This window comes from Neopsephotus bourkii, unplaced genomic scaffold (genome assembly GCF_033783945.1).
Source record: "Neopsephotus bourkii isolate Nb327-2 ecotype Australia unplaced genomic scaffold, CSIRO-AGI_Nbou_v1 NB_952, whole genome shotgun sequence".
Classification (NCBI taxonomy): domain Eukaryota; kingdom Metazoa; phylum Chordata; class Aves; order Psittaciformes; family Psittacidae; genus Neopsephotus; species Neopsephotus bourkii.
The window spans coordinates 233,883-256,005 of NW_026901446.1; the positions used below are offsets into that span (position 1 = coordinate 233,883).

The following is a 22,123-nucleotide window of genomic DNA, read 5'->3' on the forward strand; positions in this document are numbered from 1 at the left end:
TAGGTGTAGCTGGGAGTCCTTCAACAGCTTTGTTTCAGACAAAAGCTGTCTTCTCCCAAAGTTCACACAGGGTTACATGGAGTGTCAGCCACATTAGGGCAAGTTCATTAGCCCAGTCTCTCAAGTTACTGTACATCAGCTGACTTTCAATAATTATGCGTACACACTTAGCCCATGAAAAATGCAAACTAATTCAACCTTCCTTAGCCAGCGATGAAACAGGGTTAAATTAAAACAAGTTACACGTAATTGCCACAGGCTACATATACTCAACTGAACATTCACTGTAGCTGAGCATTCAATAACATCAAATTATCACGACCTAACAAGTTACGTTGAATCCTCAGAAGTCCATCTACAGAACTGGACTCCCTTGGCTAATTATCAACATGTGATTAAGAACTTGTACAATCCCATGACATTATGTCTTCTTTGAAACTAGAAAAAGCATTTGTTAGGAATAAACACAAACATTTACAGAAAAAAAGAGATAATTCCTATTCTGAAGTCTACTAATTGAATATAATCATTTAACATGGCACTAAGTAAATAGCTTTCATTATTCTTTCTCCAGGTTGCAGGCTAAGATTACAGTGTGATGTGAAAACTGAGTATGTTTACCTTTCAGTATTATGATGGCTTATTCATGTACTGATATTTAGAGAACTGCGGACAAAACAGGTTTTAAATCGTACCATTTTTATTGCAATTCCTCAAACATTTTAACATTTTCCACAGTAAAAATAAACGATCTATTTCTGTAAATAACATGATTAAACTTTACATCGTGCTAGACAGAACCAGAAGGAATTACTCCAGTGAGTAAATATGCAAAGCCGTTACTGTAATCTTTTATAATATATAAGTGACCTTAGAGTGCACACTGCATTCCTACATCTCTCTAAGCCACTGGTCACCTAAATTATCACCAGGCAAGTTTACCTACAGCTTTTCTTCAGTGTATACCAGAACTGCCACCATTTTTGCAGAACTAACCAGCTCAACACCCTTTTCACATCTAAGCCTGTGAAAGACATCCAGAGTAGGAAAGTCCAACCATACACGTTTTGAACATGCATAACATGCAAACTGGTTACTTCACACTGTGTAAAAGCCACTGCTTCCAACCCTTCACTCAAAATCTCTGCAGGACAGAGGAAGAGCACTTTGGTCAGGGCATCAGAAACACAGATTCTAAAATATTCTTCAGTAGCAGGAGATTTGCACATATGTTTGTCACTACCTATCAGCATCTTCAACTGGCTCTAAGATTTTATGGGGCAGCAAGCATTCACTTCACTTCTTGTAGAAATAATACATCACAGTGCAAAGAAATTTACAACAGGAAAAAAGCCTGGAAGAGAGATGACTATAAATCAAACTTATTTAAACTGTCTTTCAGGAGGTAAATATCTGTCCAATGTTTCCTACTGACTAGCACTATGGATCCCTTTTGCATGTGTGTAGTTCCATTTTGCATGCTCATACATCTCATAGAATCACAGAATCATAGAAGAGTTAGGGTTGGAAAGGACCTTAAGATCATCTAGTTCCAACTCCCCCGCCATGGCAGGGACATCTCACACTAAACCATGTCACCCAACACTCTGTCCAACCCGGTCTTGAACACCGCCAGGGAAGGAGCATTCAACAACTTCCAAATTCACAACTTCCCTAGGCAATGAATGGCAAATCCCAAACTTTTGATTGACAATCAAGAGTTGAAGTGTTAACATAAGTAACACGCAACAAAGTCCCTTTTTCATCCCATTCCAATTCCTTTTTATAATACAGAAATCAAGACGAAAATTTTAATTACTGCACTGTGACACCTGATTTACAAGGCAATGTATAAGCGTATTAAATAATATTAAGCATATTAAATAGTAAAGATATTATACTAAATGCATTTGCATATGTTAAAATTTGTACTACCAAAAATGTTGAAGATCTGACTTGAAAAAACCCTTCAGGTACACTCAACACAGAAAAGCTGAAATCAAATATGCAAAGGTTACCTTTTCTGTACACCAAGTCAAAGCTTTCTAGACTTCCACCAGGAAATCCCACACCCCCAGACTGAAAGATCACATTTGCAAAGTCAATCCAAAGTTAATAAATGCCCCCTGCCCTCAGCAATTGTGACAGTCCTTGGATTACATAATTGTGTAACATTCCCTTCCCATCTCCCCAGCCCAATCTTCATTCAGCTCACAGGAGGAATCTGCTCTGGAAATGAATCAGAGGCTAACCATAAGGCTGAGAGGTCTGTTGTATATGTGACTCTTCAGATAAAAAAGGAAGAGAAGTATGAAGAGGAGGAGGCTGCAGATCAGATAGCAGGAAACTCAAAACTGTTGCTCTTGGGAATCTCACTGTATTTCTATTACTGACAGTAAATATTTCTGTGTTCCTTTTTTCCTGCATGCTCTGAATCCCTTATTAGTTATATCTGTAACCAAAATTAGCAAATCTGTAGCAACCTTCCAGTAACTGAAGGGGGTTTATAAGGATGCTAGTGAGATTAGCATTAGCTGGACTCTTCATTAGGGACTGTACTGACAGGACAAGGGTAACAGGTTAAAACTTAAAACAGGGGAAGTTTGGATTGGATATATGGAAGAAGTTCTTTAAGGGTGGTGAGGCACTGGAATAGGTTGCCCAGGGGAAGCTGCAAATGCTCCATCCCTGGCAGTGTTCAAGGCCAGGTTGGACAAAGCCTTGGGTTACATGGTTTAGTGGGAGGTGTTCCTGCCCATGGCAGGGGGGTTGGAACTAGATGATCTTAAGGCCCTTTCCAACCCTAACTATTCTATGACTCTATGATTCTAATATTATCACGCATATTATGATGCAAAAAAAATCAAGTTAACTTAGAACTCAGGTCCTACAGCTGCTTCAGTTAGATTTCCAGCATTATAAAAACCAACTTCAGCATCTCAGTTCCCAACTTCCACCATACTCTCCTCAAAAACATTTTAAAAATAAGTATTTTTGAAGCATTCCAATATTACAATATATGTCACAGAAAAGCCTGTGACGAAATGAAGAATTCTGTCTCTGGAGTAGGGCTTAATGATGTGAAATGATTAAGGCAAAGGAGTATACAGTGAACACCGAAGAGAAATCAAAATACATAATCATAAAAGATAGGACTAGAAGCAATCTCAAAGAGTCTACCCCTTTCCCAAAGGTAGAACCAACAGAATCTAAGGCGAATCCTAGGAGACATTAATGTAACCAGTTCTTTTTTCAAAACAAAGCAAATCAAAAACCAGCTGCATTCATTCCACAAAGTCAAAGAAATAGGCATGCTGCTTTAACAAAAAGCCATGACAGACTTAAAGACAACCACTAGGCATTCACAAAGATGCCAAACACAGACCACACAGGTAACCTGAATTACAAAATTCTCTATCATTTGCTCTTGCAAGAAGTACTCCACATTTCTGAGCCTTTTTTTTTTTTTTTTTTGCACTATGTGATTTCCTCAGTTAAAACAATTAAATAAATAAACAATTAAGTCCTGTGTGCAAAACAATGCTTCTTCACCCAGCCTATCCTTGGTTTGTACTTCTGGCTTTTCAGCCAGTTTGTTCTTCCCTTCTCTGGTGTCTCTCAGTACATATTTCTCACCCATTCCCATCCACGAACTGCTTCCCTTGACACTCAGTTCCAAACTAGCTTTCTGCCTTTGCTTCTCACTAAGGCTGTTTCACAGCTGTGCTGCTATCTTGACTAAGAACAGTTTTATCTGCCTCATTAGCTCTTTCATTCAGTCCTCACAGTTCAGTCATTATTTCCCTAAAACTCCAAGCTCCTATCCTCCTCCCAATACCTGCCCTTCAAACTTTGATTCCTTCCCCAGCCTGTATAAGTCTGGCTCCAGTTCACTACCTCCTCCATGTGTACACCCTTCCAGACACCTGAAACCTCAGTTCTTGTCTTCTCCACATTCAAACAAATCAGCACTGTGGATAATCGGGGAATGAACACCAGGAAACTAAGAATCTGTATCACATCTCACTGCTTACAAGTGTGCTTATTAGAAAAGTCCTCTTGTGCATGCCAATTTTTTCAACATTAATGCCTACAACCGGAGAAGTCACCCAATTTTTCAGACACCATAAACTTGTCCAATTTTTTAACATGTTTTCAAATGACAACAAAATGCACATCCGTAATGCAAAAAGTCACCTCACTCTTAAATTTTAAATTATTTTCCCAAAGAATGGGAGTGCTCCAATCACTTGAGAAAAGGGTCAGAAATCATTTTTAAACATTTTTCTTTTTCTCTAGCATGAGCCTGAGGAACCAGTGAATTATTCTGGCTTCAAGTTTTATTAAAAGAATCAGTGATGCACCGTGAATGATTTTGTCCTAAATGACTGAAGTTTAGCAAAGTCAGAAGTAATATCACTGCCTTTAAATAGTTATGTTGTCAGGAAACTGAGAGGAGCCACTACTGGCCCTACCTACAAAAAGCAAGCAACATGTATTCTTGAAGTTGACTACTAACTGCTAAGAAAAGTTTCAAATACTTGCAACTGCCAAATTTTATTAGGATACACTGAAGTTTTTCTATGTTACCAGTTATGCCTCAGCATGAGTTTTTAGAGACACTTCCAGGAAGATCAAATGATCGCTGAGCATACTAGTAGAAGAAAATACATTTCCCATTACTAAAAAAAAAAAAAAAAAAAAGGTTAAAAAGGAAAACCTAGCAAGCGTGTAGTAAAATGCAATCCTATTTCCTTAATTTTAACTAAATATTTAATAAACAAGTTATCAGGCAGATTTTTATTTTTCCCTTCAGGGGAAAAAAAAAATATAAATAAAGTCAGACTGATTTCAGACCTCCACACAGCATTCCCCATGAGCTCTCACCACGGCCTTACCAGAATCTTATCAAACTTTCCAAGGTTTTTGCCTACAGAAAGCAGGTTCCAGACTATTTTTTCTACAGACACTAAGGTAGCTATTGTGTGTAGTATTTGATGAGGGCTCTCTAAATTTTGTCCCCATCCTCAATATCCAGCAAGCATATAGATTTCGTGCTTACGTCAGTGGGAGCCACTTTGCTCCTCCTTCATGGAGCACTGTGGGTGAATACACTGCCAATTCTACACCTTTTGGCACTCTGGGCACACGTAATTCTGAAGAAAATAAGAGGGGGGCAAAACATCTGAATGGAAAATAACATGCAAGAAAGGGGGGCAGCCTCTACTAAAACCTAAGATTGAAAACAAGATTTCAGAGACAAGTTATTTATAACCTCCTCCTTTCTGAGTACCTGGTCAACCCAGATAAGAGATTGTTAGCTCAGACAGTGGTTGCACTATCACAGACACATGTTCACATTCAAGGAGTTTGCCTAATCACATTTTATTAACAAAAAATTTAAAAAATAAAGTTTTAGTAGTATTAAACCAAGCACTAAACTGTTAAGAAATACCAGAATTCTGGCTGCTTACACCTATAATTTAGTGCCTTGTGCAATATGAAAGTAATTAATAAAATGATCATATACTGTTTCCTGTTATTCAGAGGATCTCTGCCTCATATATGGCACACTACATGTCACAAAACAAATCACTGTTACCAGGTAAAAGAAGGTACCTTCCATCAGACATTACATTTTTTCACTAAGGAATTTTAATAAAACACAGTTAATAAATCTACTTAAAACCAGTTTCCCATCTAAGATCTTTTGCTGGGAACTGCCATTTATAAAAATCAACTCTTAAAAAAAAAAAAAAAAAATCCTTATTTTCACAGAAAACTTTCACAAGTAAAGATAAAAAGAAGGAAAAAAAAGGGAAGAAGAAAGACTGAGCACTACTTTACTGGGAGGGTGGTGAGGCACTGTAACAGGTTGCTCAAATTAACTGACAAATGCTCCATCCCTGAAGGTGTTCAAGGCCAGGTTGGACACAGCCTTGGAAGACATGGTCTAATGTGAGGCATCCCTGCCCATGGCATGGCAGTTGAAACTACATCATAGAATCATAGAATCATAGCATAGTTACGGTTAGAAAGGACCTTAAGATCATCAAGTTCCAACCCCCCTGCCATGGGCAGGGACACCTCGCTCTAAACCATATTACCCAAGGCCTCTTCCAACCTAGCCTTGAACACTGCCAGGGATGAAGCATTCACAACTTCCCTGGACCTTTCCAACTTTAACCATTCTGTGATTTTATGATAACATACTTGCAGCCTCTGGGCCATGCCTAGATCATGACTTAAAAAGCCACATGGGGAGAATAAGAAACACTTTTCTGCCCAACACGGATTAGACATTTGGACCTAGACTTTTCTATACCACAAAAGCAATGGTCTAGCTAGGAACACCTCCGAACAGTCCTGTCTTGCTAACAGAGCCCTACAGCAGCTGCACAACAGGCTACCATCACAATGAAACGGTCTGACCACTAGGTGCAAAAGTTTTCGCTTAACCAGTTTCCCTAACTGCTACAACTATCAGTGTAAGAGGAGGAGTTTTCTCCATAACAGCCAATAAACAATGTCCCAGAAAGAACTAGCAACCCTGGAGGCTTACAGAGTAACATTTTGAATCTCTGTCTCCAATACTGCAGGCAAGCCATTTAATTACTTGCGGGATTTGGATTATTAACAGCTGTCTCTGTTCTTTGCAATAAACTTTAAAGACATTTTGGCTTCTTCACAATATGGAGGGTGATTTTAAGTTTTCAGGACAGGAAACCCATTCTTTTCCAACTGCTGGCATGATCAAGACAGTTGAAACTTAATAGATGTTTAAGGCCATCAATAAAACCATTCTATACTTTTCAGGGATCCAGCATCAGAAACAATGAGCCTGATACGTTGAAGTGAAGTGCATTCACAATCACAAAGTCAAAGAAGACAACATTATGAACTTACTGAGTGCTGTAAAGTAACTTTAAACATCAGACGAAAAAGGCATGTCAAATTACTTCAGATTTTAAGCTCTTTTAAAACTCACTATTTTGATTTTGTTTCTGTCTTCCATCTGTAAAAATTAAAATATTTTACAGATGTGCAAAAAAAGTGCTCTAGTGTCTGTAAAGCACATATAGTTAAGATAATTCCTACATATTAAGAGATAAAAAAACTTCAGCTTTCATGAAAGACTTGTATGTAATAAGGCAGCAGACTACACACTGAATGACAAAGGAAAACAAATACATGAACTAGGCTATGTATTTGGTATGCTGTATAACAGTGTACCAGCCAGCTGGCATTTCCCATGCACTGTATGAGACATTAAACTGAGGCTCTGAAGGTATGGTGGAATACAATAATGTAGTTAAAAGGCGCAGCATATGGAGAACTGGATTATGTTTGGTTCTGTAATCTTAGTCTGCTGTTTCCTTATTTTACTCTCTTTGCAGCCTAGTGGGTTTTGACACTGTTCCTGTAAAGTGCATTGCGTACCTACACATACACAGTGCTACAAAAAACAAAATGCTTCAAATCAAACCACAGCAATAATCTGAAAAGTTAGAATATCTATCCATATGAAGTATTCTGAGATTTCTGATTGGAAAACCACTTAAAACTGATACAAATACTGAAGGCCATAAAAATGAACCTTTCTAGAATTTTTTCTGACCTTAACATAAAATATACTCTTCGATGTTTATACTTTAAGTTTTTTGCAAACCACATAATTACCTTCAAGTACAGTATCAACAACCACACCCAATTTAACTGGAATTCCTTTCAGTTTCTGCATACAGGTGGGCCAAAATCCTTTTTCCCCTCCCTTCTGCTAGCAAGATTTTTCATAGTGAACAGGAGGGAAAAGGAAGTGAGACACAAATCACGGATCCTGCACAATCTCCTCAAACACGATTTTCTCACTCCTGAGGTGCAGCAGATGTCAATATAAAGCTCTTCACTTGCATGTACTTTGGGGGTCGAGATCAATTACTAAGAAGTATGTTTGTAATACTAAGAAAATAAAACCACAAATATAGATTAATTTAATAAAGTTTTTTAGAATACATGCCTTTAACAATTGTCATTTCAAGAGGACTTCCTTTTCTGATTATGAAAAAGGATCATTATTGTACAGGGTTATTAGCATAATACACAGCTACTTGAAGCATTTCTTTGTAGGTATCTCTGTGCAACTGAGTGTTCATTACTGACAATTCAAAATCAGATGCTAACTTAAACTGTGCTGCTTCTAACAGAGGCATATAAAAAGCAAGATTGAAAATAACCTGGATCACATTGAAATGGCCTTTTTTTTTCCAAATATTAGGTATTCCTAGTAATATATTTTGTGACAATACATAGCTACCCCAACACTGGATAAGCCACATCAGACCTATCAAACACCAAATTCTAAAGCTGTCACTACTCATTTTTCCAATGAAGTATACGTCCATCATGAATTTACATGCATCCATTCATGACTATTACACACTTTCCTCGAATACATTTTCTAAATTTGAAGACTTTATTTCTTTCCCAGATCTTGATATTCAGAATAGACATTTTTTTCTATTTCTAATTGTACAGCAATTACCCACTAACTTTACATTTCCTGTGCAGTATTTATAAAATGCTAATATAAATTCAATATGACTTAACACTCTGCAATACAGTACACACATAAAAGTATCACACTTGCCACTGAACACATTTTACAGTAAGAAGTTTGTTATACTAATCTCTGGCTCAAATCCGTTCACATTTTGACTATTTTTCATCTAGTAGCCTCCAAAATATAGTTTATTTACGTTACAGAGGAACAAATACATGAAACATTTAGGATTAAAGCTACATTACCTTAATCATTACACAAACAACAAAAAACCCCATGGTTCTATCCTAATGAAATTACTATTTATTGCCTTGATTCCACAAGAACAGTCATGTGAAAATTAATGTACACTGAGACTCAAAAATGCAGTAAGGTTGCACAGGACTACCTGTACTAATACAGAATAGGGATCTGCAAAGGGGTTTAGTGACATAATTTTGCTTCTCCATTCCTGTTTCACCTAAATCAAAATACAAACACTTAAAATGTAAAAAATATTTTACTATTATGCCTGTTCCTACATCTTTATTTTTTAAAAAAGGATAAAAACAGCTTTAAAAAACAGCGAAAGGCATCAGGAGAAAAAAAAAATACAAATTATTGGAATAACTTCAGGTAAAAGTTTAAGAAGTTAAAAGCAAAAGAAAAAAGAAACAAAACCTATACTCAGGAAATTCAGAATGTGCAAAGTGTTCAAAAATACAAAATAAAAGATACAAAGAAAGTATTTTCTTCTTTCAGTTAGAATAATTGCTACAACTAATAGTTACTCTAGTATCTTGTGGAATAATGAATTTTGTGCTCCTATAACATGAATAAAAACTGCAGCAGCTAACTGTTGTGGTAAACAGTGGACCAGTATAAACTCCTAAAGTTGGAGAAAAAGTAGTATATAAGTGACATAGTCCTGCTTCACGAACACTCACTCTCAAGCATGCTAAAAAATACAATCTAAATAAAAAAATAAACTCCTTTATAAACATTTCCACATTAAATATTTCTGAATGCTAAATATATTTTTCTGAGATAAAGAAATTTACAACTACATAAACCATGACAAAGCAAGTAATTTAGGATTAATCATATATGGCTTAGAAGAACAAAACAAAAAAAAAAACCTCATTACAAATCACAAATAGGCAGTCTTAAATTTCGCTCTATGAACAAGCCTGTTTTTCATACCAGAAAAGTACATGTTTGTTGATTAAAAATAATAACAAAAAAAAGCTGTAAACACAACCCTGGCAAGATAAACTTGACAGGAACTACATAACTACAGTAGCTCATTTCCTGCTGTTATCTGCTACATTTAAAGCAAACCTCTAGAAATGAAAAATAAGTCACTACTGTTAGCTTAACAAACCCATTTTTGTTACAACGAAAGCTGTTACACGCCGAAACAAACGCTGGAGCTAATGTCGCTTCCTGATGATGAAAACTACCCAACAACTACAACTATTTCTGCACAGTCCTTTCTTTCCTATAGAGCAGTTACACTCGGCCTCTACGCATGCACGGACAGAAACAAAATAGCAATTCTGCTGCTACACACTGAGATAAGGACAGTCAGAGACGACTAGTGGCTCCCTGTGCAATTCACGAAGTTTAAAAATAAAAGGCTGCCTTTTCAAAGTGTTAATGGTTCCTCTCCACGCACGTAGGCCCGAGGCCCTGTTGCAAACAGTGTCTAACAGGACCAGGCAGCACAAAGACAGGAATGGGAGATTAGTGGGAGGGAGGGAGGCCGGGATTGGGGCTCAGCAGGATCTTCAAGCTTTTTAAAATTCAAACTGCTCCCTGACCAATACAAATCACGGACACGCTACTGGCTACTACACGGATTTACAGCATTAAAAACACGCCTTCTACGTGACAGCTATATTAACTTCACCCTTTAAACATGTATCAGGGCACTCAGGGACATGATAGCACAGTTTTATTACACGATTCTACACACAAGACACCAGAAAGTTACTCTATTATATACCTTAACTACTTACTATAACAGATCTACCTGAACCACTAAAAAAAATGCTTAAAAAAACCCAGAAATTATGTAATGTTGATACTTGTTTGCAATTTACAAATTTCTCTGCTACATGAAAGATGAAAAAATGTTATCTTGAAATTTCCCTTTATTATGTAATTCCTGTAGGAGTATTTTTATTAGTTCACACGGTGTCTGTTTTAAATCCACCTCAATTTTTAATAACACTCTCAAACTCCACCACACATAAGTCCAAGATTTACTTTACTGTAAATTAGCTGCCATTTACTTATAAAGACCTGGCACTTAACCAACAGTCACTTACAAAACACATTTGACCTGTTAAAATGACACCTAATTACATATTCAAACATCATGGACACAAACAGCCAATAACAACCTCAGCATCTCAAAGTGATATGGCCTGACAAGAAAGGATGATACTTTTTGAGCATTCCTCACTTTTTACCAAATTAAATTAAACGTTTAATTCTCAAGTACTTTGGGCAAGATGTCATCTTCACCTTGGTCCCTCAAACGTCGTAAAACCAGCACTTTACATACCATCCCTCTCCCATTTTCTGTTTGCCAGAAGCATAAAATGGTATTTCCTCTGAATTTAGCACATATTCCTGTAACATATACAGCACATAGACACTGAGATTGTGTGGAGTGCCTGATACATAATGCTTGCCTATCTCTATTTCCTGGGTCTGCAAGCGTCCGTGTTGTGTCAAATCATACCACCAGCACTAGTTTTATGCTAAAAATACACTAAGCGATTAACACACTAATCAATCTCTGTATTATTTAGAAATTAAACCTCTGCACATTATAAATCCATATGCATTCGAACTTCTGAATGTTCAGAACGCAGTTCTGATAGGAAGAGAAAGTATTAAGACAAGAGAGATGGTATTTTTGTTCCTGGGTATTTACATTGTTTCTCTTCCCCTATTTCAACACTTACTCCTTCCCCACTTCAGAGGGCTGTCTGCGCTGGGACCTTCCTTCCTCGCCCTAGGTGAAGTTGTAAATATGGCAAAGGATAAGTGCACATTTGCGGCTAATTGTATTGTTTCCTCCTCCTGCCCCTCTCCGGGTTGAGGCCTGTCACTGAGAAGCCGCTTCGCCTTTCTAATCCCCGAGCTGGAGTAAAGGCGCTGGCCGCCGGGCCTGCGCTCTCCACCGGGCCTGGGCCTCCCGGCAGCCCTGGAAGAACCAATCTCCTCCGCCAAACCCGAACAAGCAGAAAAGGGGGCTGAGAAAAAAACATCTCCGGTTGCCACTTACTCCCCTCTACCCCAGATAACAGCTAATCCCCTCTGCTCCCGGCAGTGGTGGGCCGCCTGGGCTAGGAGGCCCGGCCCGCTGTTGGAGAGGGCAGGGAGGGGAAGGGGAGACAAGGAGGGGGGATTACCTGAGCAAATCGGCGTCTGAATCCAACGAGAATCTAAGAGAGGGGGAAAGAAATCCACCCCCCTCCCTCCTCAGAGGAGCCGCCGCCGCCGCCGCTGGGCCGCCGCCGCCGCCGCGGAGCAGGAGGAGGAGGGGAGATAATATAACAACAATAATCCGGGCCGGGAGGGGGGCTGGCTCCTCTTCCGTCTCCTCCTCAGTGCAGCAAACATGTAGAGCCGGGGGGTGAGCGGCCAAGACAAATCCCTTCCCCCTGCGCCTGCTTCACAACATCAACGACCAGGCCAGGCCGGGCCGCGCCGAACCGGTTCCGAGACACTCTCCGAGCCGCGGGGGAGCAGGGGGGTGGCCGGAGGGCGCAGCGCTGCCAAGAGGCCGCCGCCGCCGCCACTCCCTCTGTGTGAGCGGCTGCAGGACGGCGGGGGACGGGTCAGCCTGGGCACGGTGAGCCGGTACCGGGCGGGGGAGTAGGGGGAAGAGGAGGAGGGGGAAGGATCCTGTGTGTGTCTCTCTCGCTCCCTCTCAGAACAAAATGCCGACCGGAAGTGCAGCTGCAGGAATGACTCCCTCCACCGGCGCCAAACACCAACAGCCTCCCCCTTCCCTCCGCTGCCTCCTCCTCGCCCGCTCGCTCCCTTGCTCGCTCAACCAACGCCGCTTCCGCCGCCGCCGCCACAGCGCTACTCGGCGCCTCTGCAGCTGAAGTTGCTCCTTCCGCCTCGCCTTACGGCGAGCACAGCAAGCTTCTACGGCGGAGCCGCCGCTGCGCTTCCACACCCCTGAGCCTGCCTCACCAGTTTCTTTTTATGTTTTTTTTACCCTGCTGCGCGGAACGAGACCAGAGTTAACGCTCGGGCCTGCGCGGCGAGGGAGGCTGCGTGAAGAAGTGGCCGTTAAAAAAAAAAACAAACAAACCATACTTTTGGGGTTTTATTTTTATCTTCAGCAAGGATGGGGGGGGGGGAGGAGGACTAAAAAATACCGCCTCGCGTCAAGGCTTAAAATGAGCGCACGGAGGCTGCAGTGCCCCTCGCCCGGCGGGTGAGGTGTGTCAGACCTAGGAGGCTTTCTGGAGTTACCGCTTACGTCCGGCGCTGCGGGTGTGAAGAGGCCGTGCCGCAGGAACTGGAACACCCCACACTGACAGCCTTGCCGGGGAGAGGGATTTCCATCTGCACATGTCGAACTGGAGTGACTTTTAAAAACATTTTTTGGACGAGCACAAGGGAAAATGCTGATGTTCTGGTGAAGGGTCGGTCCTTCATTGGAGGCTGATGGTCCCCACCGCCACCAGATTTACTGGAAATACTTTAATTGTGGGCCGTGAGTGTTTGGAGAATGTCCTAGTCTGAAAGATTTTTTAATATTCCTCTGTACGGGTAAAACTGTGGTTAATTACAGCACAAGATAACAGTGAAGAAGCATTTATATCTGATGAATTAACTATACTTTGTACTCAGTTGTTTTGCTCCTTGGCACTTGGACAAGAGCCCCTTGATTTCTAGAAGAAGCCTTGTTTGTCTGCCTGCTTCAGGATTCAGCCATACAGTTGGTCACAGCTGTAAATACCCTGTGACATACAAACACACCCTTTCAGCTCTGGATGGATATCATTTGCACAAAGGGATAGCATCTTACACCAAGGCACCTGAGTTCCTCCAAGGCTTAGGATTTCCCAAATAATGCTCTGTCTTTAACACAGATTTAAAATGCCTCTCCGAAGCCTAAAGAACTAGTAAATTCGTGATGTTGGATAAACCAAAGTTTGTTTTATAAGTGTATGTGTTTTTGAAAGCAAAGAAACAAAGATGGCACTGAAGAATATGGTAATTCAGTACTGGAAATACTCATATCTGATGGGTATGTGCTCATGTAAACTTAATGGAGACAGAGAAAACCAGGCTCTGAAAAAAAAAAAAATGTATTGCATACATTTGTTCCAAGTTAACACAAAAGGTTCCAATCCTGTAATTGTTTATGCATTTACAACTTCAAGTTATCCATCTGAAATAAAGGAAAATAATTGTTGTAGCAAATGAAACGTATCCTAAATCTTTGTGGTTAATCTAATACAGTGTAACTCTGTAACTCAAGGTGGGAAATATTTATCTTCTTTTGCTAATAAACTAAAGCTTAATGAACTACCTGTCTGTGTGAATCTAAACTGACAAAAGTTGGCCTGAAAATACTACTTCAATCTGCTTGTAACAGAATGTTACCAATTCATGTTGATGGAGGCTGTGATTTTAGTAATTTATTTATGTAATGACTACATTTTCTTAAGTAGTGACTTAGTATGTAAATACAGTGTAAATAATTACATTTTCTTTTTCAAATCCAAAAGGGTTTAGGCAGCACAAACATCATGGTAAGACTCACCACCTATTTGACTACTGTTTCAGTCAGAATTTTCCAGTGAGAATGTCATGGGGCCATTTCACGCTTTTAAAATCCCATTAAACTAAAAGAATTTATAGAAATTACTGTTTTGCCTGAGTACTATGATACTATCTGCCCAAGAAAACAACTAATTTAAGTCATTAGTTCTTTTAGAAGGTTGTGTAACAGATGAGCAAATCAGGATTATTTTGTTTCTAAATTATTTTTTATTCCATTAGGTATTACTGTAACCCACTTTTTTAAAAGGAAAGATCAAATTCTTCAACTGCATTTAGACAAGTGGTTCTTTATATTCCTTTTGTCTTCAAAGGTCTACTCATAGCAATTTATTTCAGAATGGAGGCTCATTATGTTCCTAAGAGATATTTTAGTATGCATGAGGTTCATATCATTATGTCTGAAATGGCCAGGAAAAGGGATAAATCAAGTATTTCAGACATTAACTGTATATATACCAAGATACTTCCAACCGTATTTCTGTTCCAGGCCTTAGTCATGGGGTGGAGCTAGTCCTCCTCTGTATGGGAGGAGCCTTGCAGCCACACAAACAGGACTGTGGCACGCTACCGACCATACACGGCACTGAACAAAGCTGGTGGCAGTGTGGAGAGGGGCAAAGATCTCTGAATTCCCCTGACAAATCCACAACTCTGCATTCCTGAAAATGAACTGCAAGTTTCAGAGTAAAGCTTTAGAACCTAATCCTGTCCCCTTGGATGTCAAGGGAGAATGTGTCTTTTGCCCCATAAATCTAAACTAGTTGCACAGCCAGTTACTTTGAAGCTCATTCCTTGTTCTTCTTCAAAGAGTATTTTAATGTGGCTTTATAAGGCAGGAATTAAAGATCTTCATGCAGACAGTACTGTTTTAAAAATGCATTTGTCAAGCAATTTTCACAAAATATATGTAAATTGTAGGCACCTCTTACGCTGCTGTTTATAACTGTGCACTAAGGTAAGTTTTCTAAATGCAAAAACAAGTGTGTGTATGTACCTTGTTGAAAATAGTGAAGAGACCTCTTTGCCCTCTTCATTCAGATGTTAATTTCCTTGACAGCTACATGTTGGTATTCAGCTTTATAAATTATGGACAGCATGTAATATTACACTAAAAATACACCTGGCACCAATGTTTTCTTAGTTTGCTTGCTGTCATCTGATTATATTTTTCCTATAGTATCAATGAAAACATGCATTGTGATTTTCCATTTCTGTTTCTTTTAAGGGCTGGTATAGTATACAGGTAGGTACCTCTCATTTTAAATTGTTAATGGGATGCACAAACATCCCATTAAAATATGTTTACCTTTTATTAATTTATATGTAGTATGAATGTCTGGGCAGATTCTTTAAATATATGCCAGTGAAATAATCATAAAAACTGTATTTTTTCCATCATTGAAAATAACCTTCCTATAGAATTTTGAGAGCTCATTCTCTGAATGTAATATAGTAATGCAATCATTACCTATCATCCTAAATTTAGTATTCAAATTATTTAGAATCTGGTGTTAAGACTGGACTACTACAGTGAGTAGGAAGAATGTAATAATGAATGCCGTATGTCAAAAAGTTGTGTTCCTTGCATTGACTTAGTTCACAGCAGCAAAAATTAGTACCACATAATCTCCTCAGCACCACCAAGGAATTTTTGTTGTGAGAAGCAATGTAAATACCAGATGAGGTTTTCAATAGTACAGGTAAAATAGAAAGCCAATGAAGTCTGCAGGCTGAGGAGTACAACGTTTGTATAATTACTTGCTCTAAACTTACAACTTGATGGTGACTACTGATGTTTTTTTTCTGGTAAGCCACATGGAGGTAATATTTTTTACTTCTTGTAATTATTTACCAAAATTTACCAACAAGAACCTAATATGAAATGAAATAATACTTTTTAATTTCTTCTATGTGGCAAACTTGCACTATATCATGTTAAGAATGTGCTTCTGTTTGTATGAAGACATGATATGGACACTATGGCAGACACATTTTTTTAAATGGATACTTGTAAAAAACAGTTCTATAAAGGAAAACTTAATGAAGACAAAGCTTTGGTACTTTCATTTGAATGTTACAGTCTGATCTTGATTATACAAGACATTAGGGATCCTGAATAATGTTAAATTACAGAATTCAGAGTATAAAACATATATAATAAAACATGTAAGAGAAAAAGAGGTCAGTGAGCGATCACCGGACAAGTAGACTATCACAGTATTGTTACATTAGGACCGAAAGAACAGACATAACAACATTGGATTTTGTGTGGAAGATGGATGATCACAGAAGTTGCACATTGTCATTGAAAGACATCTGAAATTTAGCTTTTTTCTGTGGATCAGCATCATAGAATCATAGAATATTTCGGATTGGAAAGGACCTTAACATCCAGGTTCCAACCCCCCTGCCATGGGCAGGGATGCCTTACACTAAAACATGTCACCCAAGGCTTTCTCCTACCTAGACTTGAACAACGCCGGGGATGGACATTCCTCAGGAGCATTCCCAGCTTTCTTGGGCAACCCATTCAACTGCCTCACTAACCTTACACTAAAGAACTTCCTTCTTATATCTGATCTAAACTTCCCCTGTTTAAGTTTTAACCCGTTACCCCTTGTCCTATCACTATAGTCCCTAATGAAGTGTCCCTCCCCAGCATCCTTCGACCATGCTCCTTTTGATGCAGCCCAGGATATGATTAGCTTTAAGGGCTGCAAAGCGCAGAGTGCCGGCTCATGTTCATTTTCTCATCGACCAACACCCCCAAGTCCTTCTCTGCAGGGCTGCTCTGAATCTCTTCTCTGCCCAACCTGTAGCTGTGCCTGGGATTGCTCTGACCCAGGTGCATGACCTTGCACTTGGCATGGTTAAACTTCATAAGGTTGGCATCAGCCCACCTCACAAGCGTGTCAAGGTCCCTCTGGTTGGCATTTCTTCCCTCCAGCGAAGGGGAGGGAACGAACCACACAGCTTGGTGTCATCGACAAACTTGCTGAGAGTGCACTCAATCCCACTGTCCATGTCGCTGTCAAAGATGTTAAACAAGACTGGTCCCAACGCCAAAGCCTGAGGGACACCACTCGTTACTGGTCTCCAGCTGGAAACTGAGCCATTGACCACAACTCTTTGTGTGCAGCCATCCAGCCAGTTCTTTATCCACCGAGTGGTCCATTCATCAAATTGATGTCTGTCCAATTTAGAGACAAGGATGTCGTGTGGGACAGTGTCGAACGCTTTGCACAAGTCCAGCCAGATGACGTTACCTGGTCTACCCCTGTCCATCAGTTCTGTAGCCCCATCATAGAAGGCCACCAAATTGGTCAGGCAGCATTTCCCCTTAGTGAAGCCATGCTGGCTGTCACCAAGTACCTTGTTTTTCATGTGCCTTAGCATGCCTTCCAGGAGAATCTGCTCCAAGATTTTGCCAGGCACAGAGGTGAGACTGACTGGTCTGTAGTTCCCTGGGTCATCCATTTCCCCCTTCTTGAAAACTGGGGTTATATTTCCCTTTTTCCAGTTGTCGGGAACTTCACCTGACTGCCATGATTTTTCAAATATGATGGACCGTGGCTTAGCAACTTCATTTGCCAGCTCCTTCAGGACCCACGAATGGATTCCATAAGGTCCCATGGACTTGTGCACGGTCAGATTCTCAAGAGGGTCTCAAACCTGATCCTCTCATACAGTGGGCCTGAGGTTTTCATTCTCAGAGTCCCTGCATCTGCCTTCCAAGATTTGGGTGGTGTGGTCAGAGCATTTGCCAGTGAAGACAGAGGCAAAGAAGTCATTCAGAACCTCAGCCTTCTCCAAATCCAGGATAGCCAGTTCTACTGATAGCTTCCGGAAAGGGCCCACATTGTCCCTAGTCTGTCTTTTATTCACAATGTACCTATAGGATCCCTTCCTGTCACATCCGTGGTCACATTTAATTCTAACTGAGCCTTAGCTTTCCTAAGCTGGTCCGTAGGTTCCTGAGCAACATCCCTGCATTCTTCCTAGGCCTTCTGTCCTTGCTTCCACCCTCCATAAGCCTCTTTTTTCCTTTGAATTTTCCTCAGCAGCTCCTTATCCATCCAAGGAGGTCTCCTGGCCCTCCTGCTGCACTCCCTTCTGGTTGGGACACAACACTCCTGAGCTCGTAGCAGGTGATCCTTGAATATCAACCAACAGGTTTGGGCCCCCCTGCCCTCTAGGGCTATATCCAATGGAACCTTACTAAGCAGGTTCCTGAAGAGGCCAAAGTCTGCTCTCTTGAAGTCCAGGGCAGTGAGCTTGCTGCATGTTCTTCTCACAGTCCTGAGGATCTCAAGCTCGACCATCCCATGATCGCTGCAACCAAGGCTGCCCAGGAGCATCACATTTCCAATAAGTCCTTCCCTGTCGGTGAGCACAAGGTCAAGCATGGCACCTCTCCTTGTCAGCTCCTCTGTTACTTGCAGAAGGAAGTTGTCTTGCACATGACTGGGGAACCTCCTGGATTGCTTGAGCCTGAACTTCAGAAAGGAAGCAGGTACCATTCCTGCTATAATTTCCTTAACTTCCCACAAATGATTTTTCTTCATTTTTATTTTTCCTTTGTTTTTAATTTGAGCCTTACGTAACTCTATCCTCTCAATGTCCTGCTTTGGGTAGGCACTGGGAAAACAACTTACTGTCATTTTTTTATAATCCAGATACAGAACTGCATGTCAGTTATATAAGAAATCCTGTGCGAATTCATACAATAACTGTTGAGGGCCATTACGGATTATTTTGAGACACAAAGATAAAAACATTTCGGTAAATTTATTTCATTTTTACTTTTTGGGGTGTAAAGGTGAATCAATACAGCTTCATGGGCCAGCAAGTAAATGCGGACATTCATCTTCTGGCAAAGGACAGAAGTTAAAAATTGCCCTTTAGAAATACAAAGTCCATTCTATTGAGTTCATCTATAAGCCCTACACATATGGATTAAAGAAGTGTAAGAACATCATATCATGCTTAAAATGCCTTTCCACTCCCTTTTAATGAACTTGCCAGTAAAAAGAAGGTTTAAGACAGAGATACGTTCATCTAAATCATGTATGTTAAAAAATCTTCTTGGGCTTAGGCCTTTAAAAACTGCTTCTTTGAAAGAAAGCAAAACTTTTCCATTCCTCAGATATTGAAGTAGCAACCATCTCAGCCAGAATATTCAATGGCTACATGTAAACTAACAGGTTAAACATGCCTGGGACTGTCCTCTGGCATTGAGGGTGGTAGCCACATAATGTTTCATGCCTTTATTACTAAACTCTTTTATTCTTCAAAACAGAATAGTCACATGCATCTATTGCCCATTGGGAATGGTTCCTGACTCACACTAACTCCCAGACTGTGCCCAGAATTGTTTGGGAAAGTGCTATCTGGCATGCTTTTAGCCTGTGCCAAGGCTTGTTTGAACACTTTAATACACGATTTTTAGACAAATGATTTCCAGTGTCCATGAATATTTTGTGGTGATTTCATTGATACTGCACTTTATGGACACACCTAAGCAGTCTCCTTGGAGTGATTAGCCAAAAGGAAGGTAAGAGGGAACTGTGGTTGCTCATCTAGATATAAATCATGTTGATATTTCCAGTTAATTCTTTACTGAAGCAATTCATTACCTATTTTTTTCTTAACCAGAAACCTGACAAAAGTTGATTGAAATATGGCTATCAAGTTAGTTAACTGTTTGTGTGGAGGTATTTTAAAAAGTCTTATTCCATGGCTAAAATAGCCTTTTAACTTGCAGCAGACGTCTTTTGTTTAGACATCCTGTGGCCCTTTATGTAAGGATGTTACAGTGAGAACAGGAACAGAAAACACACATTGTGCAATAAAATGAAACAAACACAAGTAACTTTTGCACTTCTTTAAATTACGGTTTCTATGTCAATTAGTAGTGAAAATAACTTCTAAAGTGTAATTTATTGATTTTTAAGATAAGAATGGGAGTCAGGATAAATAAACATCACTAGTTATTTTCTGAATGCTGTGTATTCCCCTTCTACCAAAAAAAAAAAAAAAAAAATTATTCCATTTTGTAACTGGACACTTGCTGGCAATTTGCTTCTCAGTGTGGCCATAGGGACAAATAGCAGTCCACCTACTTTGTCAGCATTTCGGAAGATGTGCGAGTGCTACATTAGTGAGCAGAAAGCAGTACTAACTTGTCACAGATTTAATTTCTTACAGACTTGCAATGCCATGCATTCTGAAACGCAAAGCCATTTTATTTATTTTTTTTCTTAACATTTGAAGGGGTCAATAAGTAGTCCAGAAAATTTAACCGTTGACGTGGATAAGCTGTCTAGGCTTTTACAGTGCAGTTAAATACAAACTAATGTCTCTGTTTAGGTGGTGCAACAGGAAAAAAAACTGTAATACACCTTTTAGGAATGGTTAGTATGGAATTCTCAACTACTCATTATTCAAAAATCAAGTTAAAATGATCTATTTATGAAAAATGTTCTTTTCTGAATCATGATGTATTTAAATTCTAGGTTTTGGTATTTAAATTTCTGTATTTGTCCTCCCACTATTTCAAAATACCTACATGACTTCCCTCAGGTTACTTAAACTCAACTAATCTTTGATGAGAAGAACAGCATAGAAAATCTTGGCCTAAGAGGCATATAGTTGGAGAAATAATAGGATAAGCATAAACAATTTTCTTGAAGTTTGTAGTTACAAATATTGACTACAATGAAAGAAAACTAGTGTGCATAGCATTGTTAATTTGCGTTCATTTACAGTTTTGAGTTACTATTGATCATTTTGTAGGTTTGCCAACTTTTTCTACTGTATTCCCAGTAAAGATTGCATTCCAGTGCAAGTACTCATATGAAGGATGATGTAGTGACTCAAACAGTATGCATACTTCTGCTTTTGCTAGTATGATTTCCATTCTGTTCATTAAGGTGGCCTGTCATGCATCATATTTCTGTTATATAAAACATATTACAGGTAGTTGTCATAGACAATGCTCTTAAATCATTGTAAGAAGCAGTTAAACTTTCTGGAAAAAGAACAGCCTCCACGAGAACACGGGTACATGTCACCACCCAAAACAAAAGACAGATGCAGATGGCACATGTTTTCTTGGATACCTGAGGATAGGCATGTGTGAGAAAAAGCATGTAAAATGCTACAGAAACAGATGCAGAGAAGACACAGAAGCCCATAAAGAGACTCCAGCAATCACTGGGAATGTAGCTGTAAGAGAAAATGGAGCAAAACAGATTTAAGGTAACTACCAACTGAAAAGGACTCGAGACTGAGTAAAATTTACCTGTGGTTTCAGAGGAAAAGAACATACACCCAATCTTTATATATAGACTGCATCAAAACATCCAATGCCATTATACATTTTTTCTGACAGAGACAATGCACTAGTTATTCAACTCAAAGAAGGTAAGAATACATTTTCAAGTTTAAAGACAGTTGCCTTCTAATAGATCCATTAAAATAACCTGGCAGCATTCAAAATATGAACTTTTCTGTCAGGAAAACATATACACATGCATCATGAAGTATTTTTTATAGCATAGTCAAATAGACTAGTCAAATGCTTATAGAGGCAAAACAGAATGTACTCTGCCTCTCAGTAGATGGTAGAAATGTATAGGCTATGTATTTTGATGTTACCCTCATCTGAGCTTTCCTTTTGGTCATCCAGTTTGGTCATCTAATCAAGTACTAAGAGATGTTTGAGGTGTTTATTTTTAAAAAACTAGATTCATAAAG

General features: G+C 39.5%; 1 protein-coding gene across 7 annotated transcripts in view; it reads right to left on the reverse strand.

Annotated features, from left to right (window-relative positions):
* LOC133215119 (nipped-B-like protein) overlaps positions 1–12,633 on the reverse strand; it is a 170,960-nt gene extending 158,327 nt beyond the window's left edge. For all 7 annotated transcript variants that reach the window (XM_061358885.1, XM_061358888.1, XM_061358887.1 and 4 more), the window contains exon 1: positions 11,968–12,633. The gene's annotated coding sequence lies outside the window, so the exon portion shown is untranslated. The remainder of the gene's footprint in view (positions 1–11,967) is intronic.
* Between the last annotated feature and the right edge of the window lie 9,490 nt (positions 12,634–22,123).